Below are 9,117 nucleotides of genomic sequence, written 5' to 3'. Positions count from 1 at the left end.
ATCTGAAGATCCTTTTCAGTTCTTAACTGAATTCTTGCAGATCTGTGATACTGTTAAGACTAATGGAGTAGATCCTGAAGTCTATAGGCTCATGCTTTTCCCTTTTGCTGTAAGAGACAGAGCTAGAGTGTGGTTGGATTCTCAACCCAAAGACAGCCTGAACTCTTGGGATAAGCTGGTCACGGCTTTCTTAGCCAAGTTCTTTCCTCCTCAAAAGCTGAGCAAGCTTAGAGTGGATGTTCAAACCTTCAGACAGAAAGAAGGTGAATTCCTCTATGAAGCTTGGGAAAGATACAAGCAGCTGACCAAAAAGTGTCCTTCTGACATGCTTTCAGAATGGACCATCCTGGATATATTCTATGATGGTTTATCTGAGCTATCAAAGATGTCATTGGATACTTCTGCAGGTGGATCCATTCACCTAAAGAAAATGCCTACAGAAGCTCAAGAACTCATTGACATGGTTGCTAATAACCAGTTCATGTACACTTCTGAGAGGAATCCTGTGAGTAATGGGACGCCTATGAAGAAGGGAGTTCTTGAAATTGATACTTTGAATGCCATACTGACTCAGAACAAAATATTGACTCAGCAAGTCAATATGATTTCTCAGAGTCTGAATGGAATGCAAGCTGCATCCAACAGTACTCAAGAGGCATCTTCTGAAGAAGAAGCTTATGATCCTGAGAACCCTGCAATAGCAGAGGTGAATTACTTAGGTGAACCTTATGGAAACACCTATAACCCATCATGGAGAAATCATCCAAATTTCTCATGGAAGGATCAAAAGCCTCAACAAGGCTTTAATAATGGTGGAAGAAATAGGTTTAACAATAGTAAACCTTTTCCATCATCCACTCAGCAACAGACAGAGAACTCTGAACAAAATACTTCTAATTTAGCAAACTTAGTCTCTGATCTATCTAAGGCCACTGTGAGTTTCATGAATGAAACAAGGTCTTCCATTAGAAATTTGGAAGCACAAGTGAGCCAGCTGAGTAAAAGGATCACTGAAATCCCTCCTAGTACTCTCCCAAGCAATACAGAAGAAAATCCAAAAGGAAAGTGCAAGGCCATTGACATAACCACCATGGCCGAACCTGTAAGGGAAGGAGAGGACGTGAATCCCAAGGAGGAAGACCTCCTGGGACGTCCAGTGATCAATAAGGAGTTTCCCTCTGAGGAACCAAAGGAATCTGAGGCTCACCTAGAGACCATAGAGATTCCATTAAACCTCCTTATGCCATTCATGAGCTCTGATGAGTATTCCTCCTCTGAAGAGAATGAGGATGTTACTGAAGAGCAAGCTGCCAAGTTTCTTGGTGCAATCATGAAGGTGAATGCCAAATTATTTGGTATTGAGACTTGGGAAGATGAACCTCCCTTGTTCACCAATGAACTAAGTGATCTGGATCAACTGAGATTGCCTCAGAAGAAACAGGATCCTAGAAAGTTCTTAATACCTTGTACCATAGGCACTATGACCTTTGAGAAGGCTCTGTATGACCTTGGCTCAGGGATAAACCTCATGCCCCTCTCTGTAATAGAGAAACTAGGAATCTCTGGGGTGCAAGCCATTAAAATCTCATTAGAGATGGCAGACAATTCAAGAAAACAGGCTTATGGACAAGTAGAGGACGTGTTAGTAAAGGCTGAAGGCCTTTACATCCCTGCTGATTTCATAGTCCTAGATACTGGGAAGTATGAGGATGAATTCATCATCCTTGGAAGACCCTTCCTAGCCACAGCAAGAGCTGTGATTGATGTGGACAGAGGAGAACTGATCCTTCAAATAAATGAGGACAACCTTGTGTTTACAACTCAAGGATCTCTCTCTGCATCCATGGAGAGGAAGCATAAAAAGCTTCTCTCAAAGCAGAGTCAAACAAAGCCCCCACAGTCAAACTCTAAGTTTGGTGTTGGGAGGCCACAACCAAACTCTAAGTTTGGTGTCAAACCCCCATATCCAAACTCTAAGTTTGGTGTTGGGAGGTCTCAACAAAGCTCTGCACCTCTGTGAGGCTCCATGAGAGCCCACTGTCAAGCTATTGACATTAAAGAAGCGCTTGTTGGGAGGCAACCCAATGTTTATTTATCAAATTTTCATTGTTTTTCATGTTTTATTAGGTTCCTGATCATGTGGAGTCACAAAATAAATATAAAAATTGAAAATGGAATCAAAAATAGTAGAAGAAAAATCACACCCTGGAGGAAGACCTTACTGGCGTTTAAACGCCAGTAAGAAGCATGTTTTGGGTGTTCAACGCCAGAACAGAGCATGGTTCTGGCGCTGAACGCCAGAAATGGGCAGCATCTGGGAGTTTGAATGCCAGAAATGCACCCTGGAGAAGAGCTGGCGCTGAACGCCCAAAACAAGCATGGTTCTGGCGTTCAACGCCAGAAATGGGCAACAAATGGGCGTTCAACGCCCAGAACAAGCACCAATCTGGCGCTGAACGCCCAGAGTTGTGTGCAAGGGCATTTTGCATGCCCAATTTGGTGCAAGGTTGTAAATCCTTGAACACCTCAGGATCTGTGGACCCCACAGGATCCCCACCTACCTCTACTCACTTCTTCTCACCCTCTCTTTCTCCATTCATGGTCATCCCTTCTGTTTTCCATTTACCACTCACATCCATACACCCACCTATCTTCAAAATTCAACATCTCTTTCCCACCCAATCCCACCCATATGGCCGAATACACACATCCCTCCATCTCCTCCATATCTTCTTCTTCTTCTTCTATTCTTTCTTCTTTTGCTCGAGGGCGAGCAACATTCTAAGTTTGGTGTGGTAAAAGCATAGCTTTTTTGTTTTTCCATAACCATTAATGGCACCTAAGGCCAGAGAAACCTCAAGAAAGAGGAAAGGGAAGACAATTGCTTCCACCTCTGAGCCATGGGAGATGGAAAGATTCATCTCACAAGCCCATCACTAAGAAAAGGATGGAGCAAACAAGAGAGCCCACTCATGGAGCTCAAGAAACACATGAGGAAGCTCATTATCAAGAAATCCCTGAGATACCTCAAGGGATGCACCTTCCTCCACAAAACTTTTGGGAGCAAATCAACACCTCCCTAGGAGAATTAAGTTCCAACATGGGACAATTAAGGGTGGAACATCAAAGAGCACTCCATCATCCTTCATGAAATTAGAGAAGATCAAAAAGCAATGAGGGAGGAGCAACAAAGACAAGGAAGAGACATAGAAGAGCTCAAGGACATCATTGGTTCCTCAAGAAGGAAACGTCACCATCACTAAGGTGGACTCATTCCTTGTTCTTACATTCTCTGTTTTTCATTTTCTCAATGTTAAGTGCCTATCTATGTTTGTGTCTTATTACATGATCATTAGTAGTTAGTAACTTTGTCTTAAAGTTATGAATGTCCTATGAATCCATCACCTCTCTTAAATGAAAAATGTTTTAATTCAAAAGAACAAGAAGTACATGAGTTTCGAATTTATCCTTGAACTTAGTTTAATTATATTGACGTGGTGAAAATGCTTCTTGTTTTCTGAATGTATGCTTGAACAGTGCATATATATTTTGAAGTTGTTGTTTAAGAATGTTAAATATGTTGGCTCTTGAAAGAATGATGATAAGGAGACATGTTATTTGATAATCTGAAAAATTATAAAAATGATTCTTGAAGCAAGAAAAAGCAGCAAAGAACAAAGCTTGCAGAAGAAAAAAGAGAAAAAAAATGGCGAAAAAAATAAAAAAAAAAAAGAAAGAGAGAAAAAGCAAGCAGAAAAAGCCAAAAGCTCTTAAAACCAAGAGGCAAGAGAAAAAAGCCAATAACCCTTAAAACCAAAAGGCAAGGGCAATAAAAAAGATCCCAAGGCTTTGAGCATCAGTGGATAGGAGGGCCTAAAGGAATAAAATCCTAGCCTAAGCGGCTAAATCAAGCTGTCCCTAACCATGTGCTTGTGGCGTGAAGGTGTCAAGTAAAAACTTGAGACTGAGCGGTTAAAGTCAAGGTCCAAAGCAAAAAAAGAGTGTGCTTAAGAACCCTGGACACCTCTAATTGGGGACTTTAGCAAAGCTGAGTCACAATCTGAAAAGGTTCACCCAGTTATGTGTCTGTGGCATTTATGTATCCAGTGGTAATACTGGAAAACAAAGTGCTTAGGGCCTCGGCCAAGACTCATAAAATAGCTGTGTTCAAGAATCATCATACTGAACTAGGAGAATCAATAACACTATCTGAACTCTGAGTTCCCATAGATGCCAATCATTCTGAACCTCATTGGATAAAGTGAGATGCCAAAACTATTCAAGAGGCAAAAAGCTACAAGTCCCGCTCATCTGATTGGAGCTATGTTTCATTGATAGTTTGGAATTTATAGTATATTCTCTTCTTTTTATCCTATTTGATTTTCAGTTGCTTGGGGACAAGCAACAATTTAAGTTTGGTGTTGTGATGAGCGGATAATTTATACGCTTTTTGGCATTGTTTTTAGTATGTTTTTAGTAGAATCTAGTTACTTTTACGGATGTCTTCATTAGTTTTTATGTTAAATTCACATTTCTGGACTTTACTATGATTTTGTGTGTTTTTCTGTGATTTCAGGTATTTTCTGGCTGAAATTGAAGGACTTGAGCAAAAATCAGATTCAAAGGTTGAAGAAGGACTGCTGATGCTGTTGGATTCTGACCTTCCTGCACTCAAAATGGAATTTCTGGAGCTACAGAACTCAAAATGGCGCGCTTCCAATTGCGTTGGAAAGTAGATATCTAGGGCTTTCTAGCAATATATAATAGTCTATACTTTGCCCAAGTTTAGACGACGCAAATAGGCGTTCAACGCCACCTCTCTGCCCAATTCTGGCGTCCAGCGCCAGAAACAAGTTGCAAAGCGGAGTTCAACGCCCAAAATGGCACAAAAGCTGGCGTTCAACTCCAAGAATGACCTCTCCATGTGCAAACTTCAAGCTTAGCCTAAGCACACACCAAGTGGGCCCCGGAAGTGGATTTATGCATCAATTACTTACTTCTGTAAACCCTAGTAGCTAGTTTATTATAAATAGGACTTTTTACTATTGTATTAGACATCCTGGATTGTATTTCTGATCCTGTGATCACGTTTTGGGGGCTGGCCATTCGGTCATGCCTGAACCTTTCACTTATGTATTTTCAACGGTAGAGTTTCTACACTCCATAGATTAAGGTGTGGAGCTCTGCTGTTCCTCAAGGATTAATGCAAAGTACTACTATTTTTCTATTCAATTCAACTTATTCCGCTTCTAAGATATTCATTCGCACTTCAACCTGAATGTGATGAACGTGACAATCATCATCATTCCCTATGAACGCGTGCCTGACAACCACTTCCGTTTTACCTTCGATTGAATGATTATCTCTTGGATCTCTTAATCAAAATCTTCGTGGTGTAAGCTAGATTGATGGCGGCATTCATGAGAGTCCGAAAATTCTAAACCTTGTCTGTGGTATTCCGAGTAGGATTCTGTAATTGAATGACTGTGACGAACTTCAAACTCGTGAGTGCTGGGCGTAGTGACAGACACAAAAGGAGGGTGAATCCTATTCCAGCATGATCGAGAACCTCAGATGATTAGCCGTGTTGTGACAGAGCATTTGGACCATTTTCACAAGAGGACGGGATGTAGCCATTGACAACGGTGATGCCCTTGCATAAAGCCAGCCATGGAAAGGAGTAAGACTGATTGGATGAAGACAGCGGGAAAGCAGAGATTCAGAGGAACGAAAGCATCTCTACACGCTTATCTGAAATTCTCACCAATGAATTACATAAGTGTTTCTATCCTTAGTTTATTATCTATTTTCGAAAACTCCATAACTATTTTATATCTGCCTAACTGAGATTTACAAGGTGACCATAGCTTGCTTCATACCAACAATCTTCGTGGGATCGACCCTTACTCACGTAAGGTTTATTACTTGGACGACCCAGTGCACTTGCTGGTTAGTTGTATCGAAGTTGTGACAAATTATGAATTGAGATTAGAGCACCAAGTTTTTGGAGCCATTACCAGATATCACAATTTCGTGCACCAGAGGTGTTGATTTGCTCCCAATATTTTTGTGGAGGGAAGTGCATCGTGAGGAATTTCCTCATGCTCTTGTTGGGGTCCATGATCTCTTGTTTTGCAGTCAAATGCTCTACTACTGAGCTATGGACCCTTGAGATGAATCTCTCCATCTCTCATGACTCAGAGGTGGAAGCAATTGCCTTCCCTTTCTTCTTTCTAGAGGTTTCTCTGGCCTTAGGTGCCATAAATGGTTATGGAAAAACAAAAAGCTATGCTTTTACCACACCAAACTTAAAATGTTTGCTCGTCTCCGAGCAAAAGAAGAAAGAAAGAAGGAGAAGAAGAAAAAGAATGGAGGAGATGGAGGGAGAAGGTTTATTCGGCCAAGGGTAAGAAGAGAGGGTTGTGTTGTGTGAAAAGGAAGAAAGAAAGAAGGGTTTATATAAGGGTGGGATGGGATTTAGGGTTCGGCCATTTGGGTTGGGGTTGGGAGGATGGATGTGAGTGGTAAAGAGGTGATGTGAAAGAGTGATTGAGGTGATTGGTGAAGGGTATTTGGAAAAGAGAGTTATGAAAAAGTCTGAAGAGGAGAGAAGAAGATGTGGGGATCCTGTGGAGTCCACAGATCCTGAGGGGATCCTGTGGGGTCCACAGATCAAGTGGGGTCAAGGACTTAACATCCCTGCTCCAATTAGGTGTGTAAAACGCCCTTGCTGTGCAATCCTGTCGTTTAACGCCAGACTGCTGCTTGTTTCTGGCGTTGATGCTTGTTTCTGGCGTTAAACGCCAGACAGATGCTTGTTTCTGGCGTTTAAACGACAGACTGCTCTCCTCCAGGGTGTGCTGTTTTCAATGCTGTTTTTCATTCTGTTTTTGATTTTTCAGTAGTTTTTGTGACTTCACATGATCATCAACCTAATAAAACACGAAATAACAAAAAGAAAATAAAATAGATATGATTAAATAACATTGGCTTGCCTCCCAACAAGCGCTTCTTTAATGTCAATAGCTTGATAGTGAGCTCTCATGGAGTCTCACAGATAATCAGAGCAAGGTTGGAACCTCCTAACACCAAACTTAGAGTTTGACTGTGGGGGCTTTGGTTGACTTTGCAGTGAGAGAAGCTTTTCATGCTTCCTCTCCATGGTTATAGAAGGAGATCCTTGAGTTTCAAACACAAGGTTGTCCTCATTCAGTTGGAGGGCCAACTCTCCTCTGTCCACATCAATCATAGCTCTTGCTGTGGCTAGGAAGGGTCTTCCAAGGATGATGGATTCATCATCATCCTTCCCAGTGTCTAGGATTATGAAATCAGCAGGGATGTAAAGGCCTTCAACCTTTACTAACACGTCCTCTACTAGTCCATAAGCCTATTTTCTGGAGTTGTCTGCCATCTCTAATGAGATTCTGGCAGCTTGCACCTCAAGGATCCCAAGTTTCTCCATTACAGAGAGTGGCATTAAGTTTACTCCTAACCCTAGGTCACACAGAGCCTTCTCAAAGGTCATGGTGCCTATGTTATAGGGAATTAGGAATTTACCAGGATCCTGTTTCTTTTGAGGTAATTTCTGCCTATCCAATGCATTCAGTTCATTGGTGAGGAAGGGAGGTTCATCTTCCCAAGTCTCATTACCAAATAGCTTGGCATTTAGCTTCATGATTGGACCAAGGTATTTAGCAACTTGCTCTTCAGTAATGTCTTCATCCTCTTCAGAGGAAGAATACTCATCAGAGCTCATGAAGGGCAGAAGGAGGTTCAATGGAATCTCTATGGTCTCTAGATGAGCCTCAGATTCCTTTAGTTCCTCAAAAGAAAACTCCTTATTGATCACTGAACGTCCTAGGAGGTCTTCCTCACTGGGATTCACGTCCTCTCCCTCCCATGTAGGTTCGGCCATGATGGTTAAATCAATGGCCTTGCACTCTCTTTTTGGGTTTTCTTCTGTATTGCTTGGGAGAGTACTATGAGGGATTTCAGTGACTCTTTTACTCAGCTGGCCCACTTGTGCCTCCAAATTCCTAATGGAGGACCTTGTTTCATTCATGAAACTCACAGTGGCCTTAGATAGATCAGAGACTATATTTGCTAAGCTAGATGGGTTCTGCTCAGAATTCTCTGTCTATTGCTGAGTGGATGATGGAAAAGGTTTTCTATTGCTAAACCTGTTTCTTCCACCATTATTAAAGCCTTGTTGAGGCTTTTGTTGATCCTTCCATGAGAAATTTGGATGATTTCTCCATGAGGGATTATAGGTGTTTCCATAGGGTTCACCCATGTAATTCACCTCTGCTATTGCAGGGTTCTCAGGATCATAAGCTTCTTCTTCAGAAGATGCCTCTTTAGTACTGTTGGATTATTCCTTCAATCCATTCAGACTCTGAGAGATCATATTGACTTGTTGAGTCAATATTTTGTTCTGAGCCAATATGGCATTCAGAGTATCAATTTCAAGAACTCCCTTCCTCCGAGGCGTCCCATTACTCACAGGATTCCTTTCAGAAGTGTACATGAACTGGTTATTTGCAACTATGTCAATGAGTTCTTGAGCTTCTGCAGGCATTTTCTTTAGGTGAATGGATCCACCTGCAGAATGGTCCAGTGACATCTTTGATAGCTCAGACAGACCATCATAGAATATATCCAGGATGGTCTATTCTGAAAGCATGTCAGAAGGACACTTTTTGGTAAGTTCCTTGTATCTCTCCCAAGCTTCATAGAGGGATTCACTTTCCTTTTGTTTGAAGGTTTGAACATCCACTCTAAGCTTACTAAGCTTTTGAGGAGGAAAGAACTTGGCTAAGAAAGCCGTGACCAGCTTATCCCAATAGTTCAGGCTATCTTTAGGTTGAGAGTCCAACCATACTCTAGCTCTGTTTCTTATAGCAAACGGGAAAAGCATAAGCCTGTAGACCTCGGGATCAACCCCATTGGTCTTAACAGTATCACAGATTTGCAAGAATTCAGTTAAGAACTGAAAAGGATCTTCTGATGGAAGTCCATGAAACTTGCAATTCTGTTGCATCAGAGAAACTAATTGAGGTTTAAGCTCAAAATTGTTTGCTCCAATGGCAGGGATTGAGATGCTTCTTCCATGTAAAT

The 9,117-nt window shown here is 41.6% G+C and overlaps 2 non-coding genes across 2 annotated transcripts; one reads left to right on the top strand and one right to left on the bottom strand.

Annotated features, from left to right (window-relative positions):
- Positions 1-223: 223 nt before the first annotated feature.
- LOC148579483 (small nucleolar RNA R71) lies at positions 224-331 on the bottom strand. The gene has a single exon (XR_015897672.1). It is a non-coding gene; the product is annotated as a small nucleolar RNA R71 (small nucleolar RNA).
- An 8,346-nt stretch (positions 332-8,677) lies between these two features.
- Positions 8,678-8,785, top strand: LOC148579482 (small nucleolar RNA R71). Its single transcript, XR_015899510.1, has one exon. It is a non-coding gene; the product is annotated as a small nucleolar RNA R71 (small nucleolar RNA).
- Positions 8,786-9,117: the final 332 nt, after the last annotated feature.

The sequence above is a fragment of the Arachis ipaensis genome, chromosome B10 (genome assembly GCF_059453495.1).
Source record: "Arachis ipaensis isolate K30076 ecotype BB chromosome B10, ASM5945349v1, whole genome shotgun sequence".
Classification (NCBI taxonomy): Eukaryota; Viridiplantae; Streptophyta; class Magnoliopsida; order Fabales; family Fabaceae; genus Arachis; species Arachis ipaensis.
The sequence above is the reverse complement of the archived record's forward strand: the minus strand, read 5'-3'. Positions and strand labels throughout refer to the sequence as shown.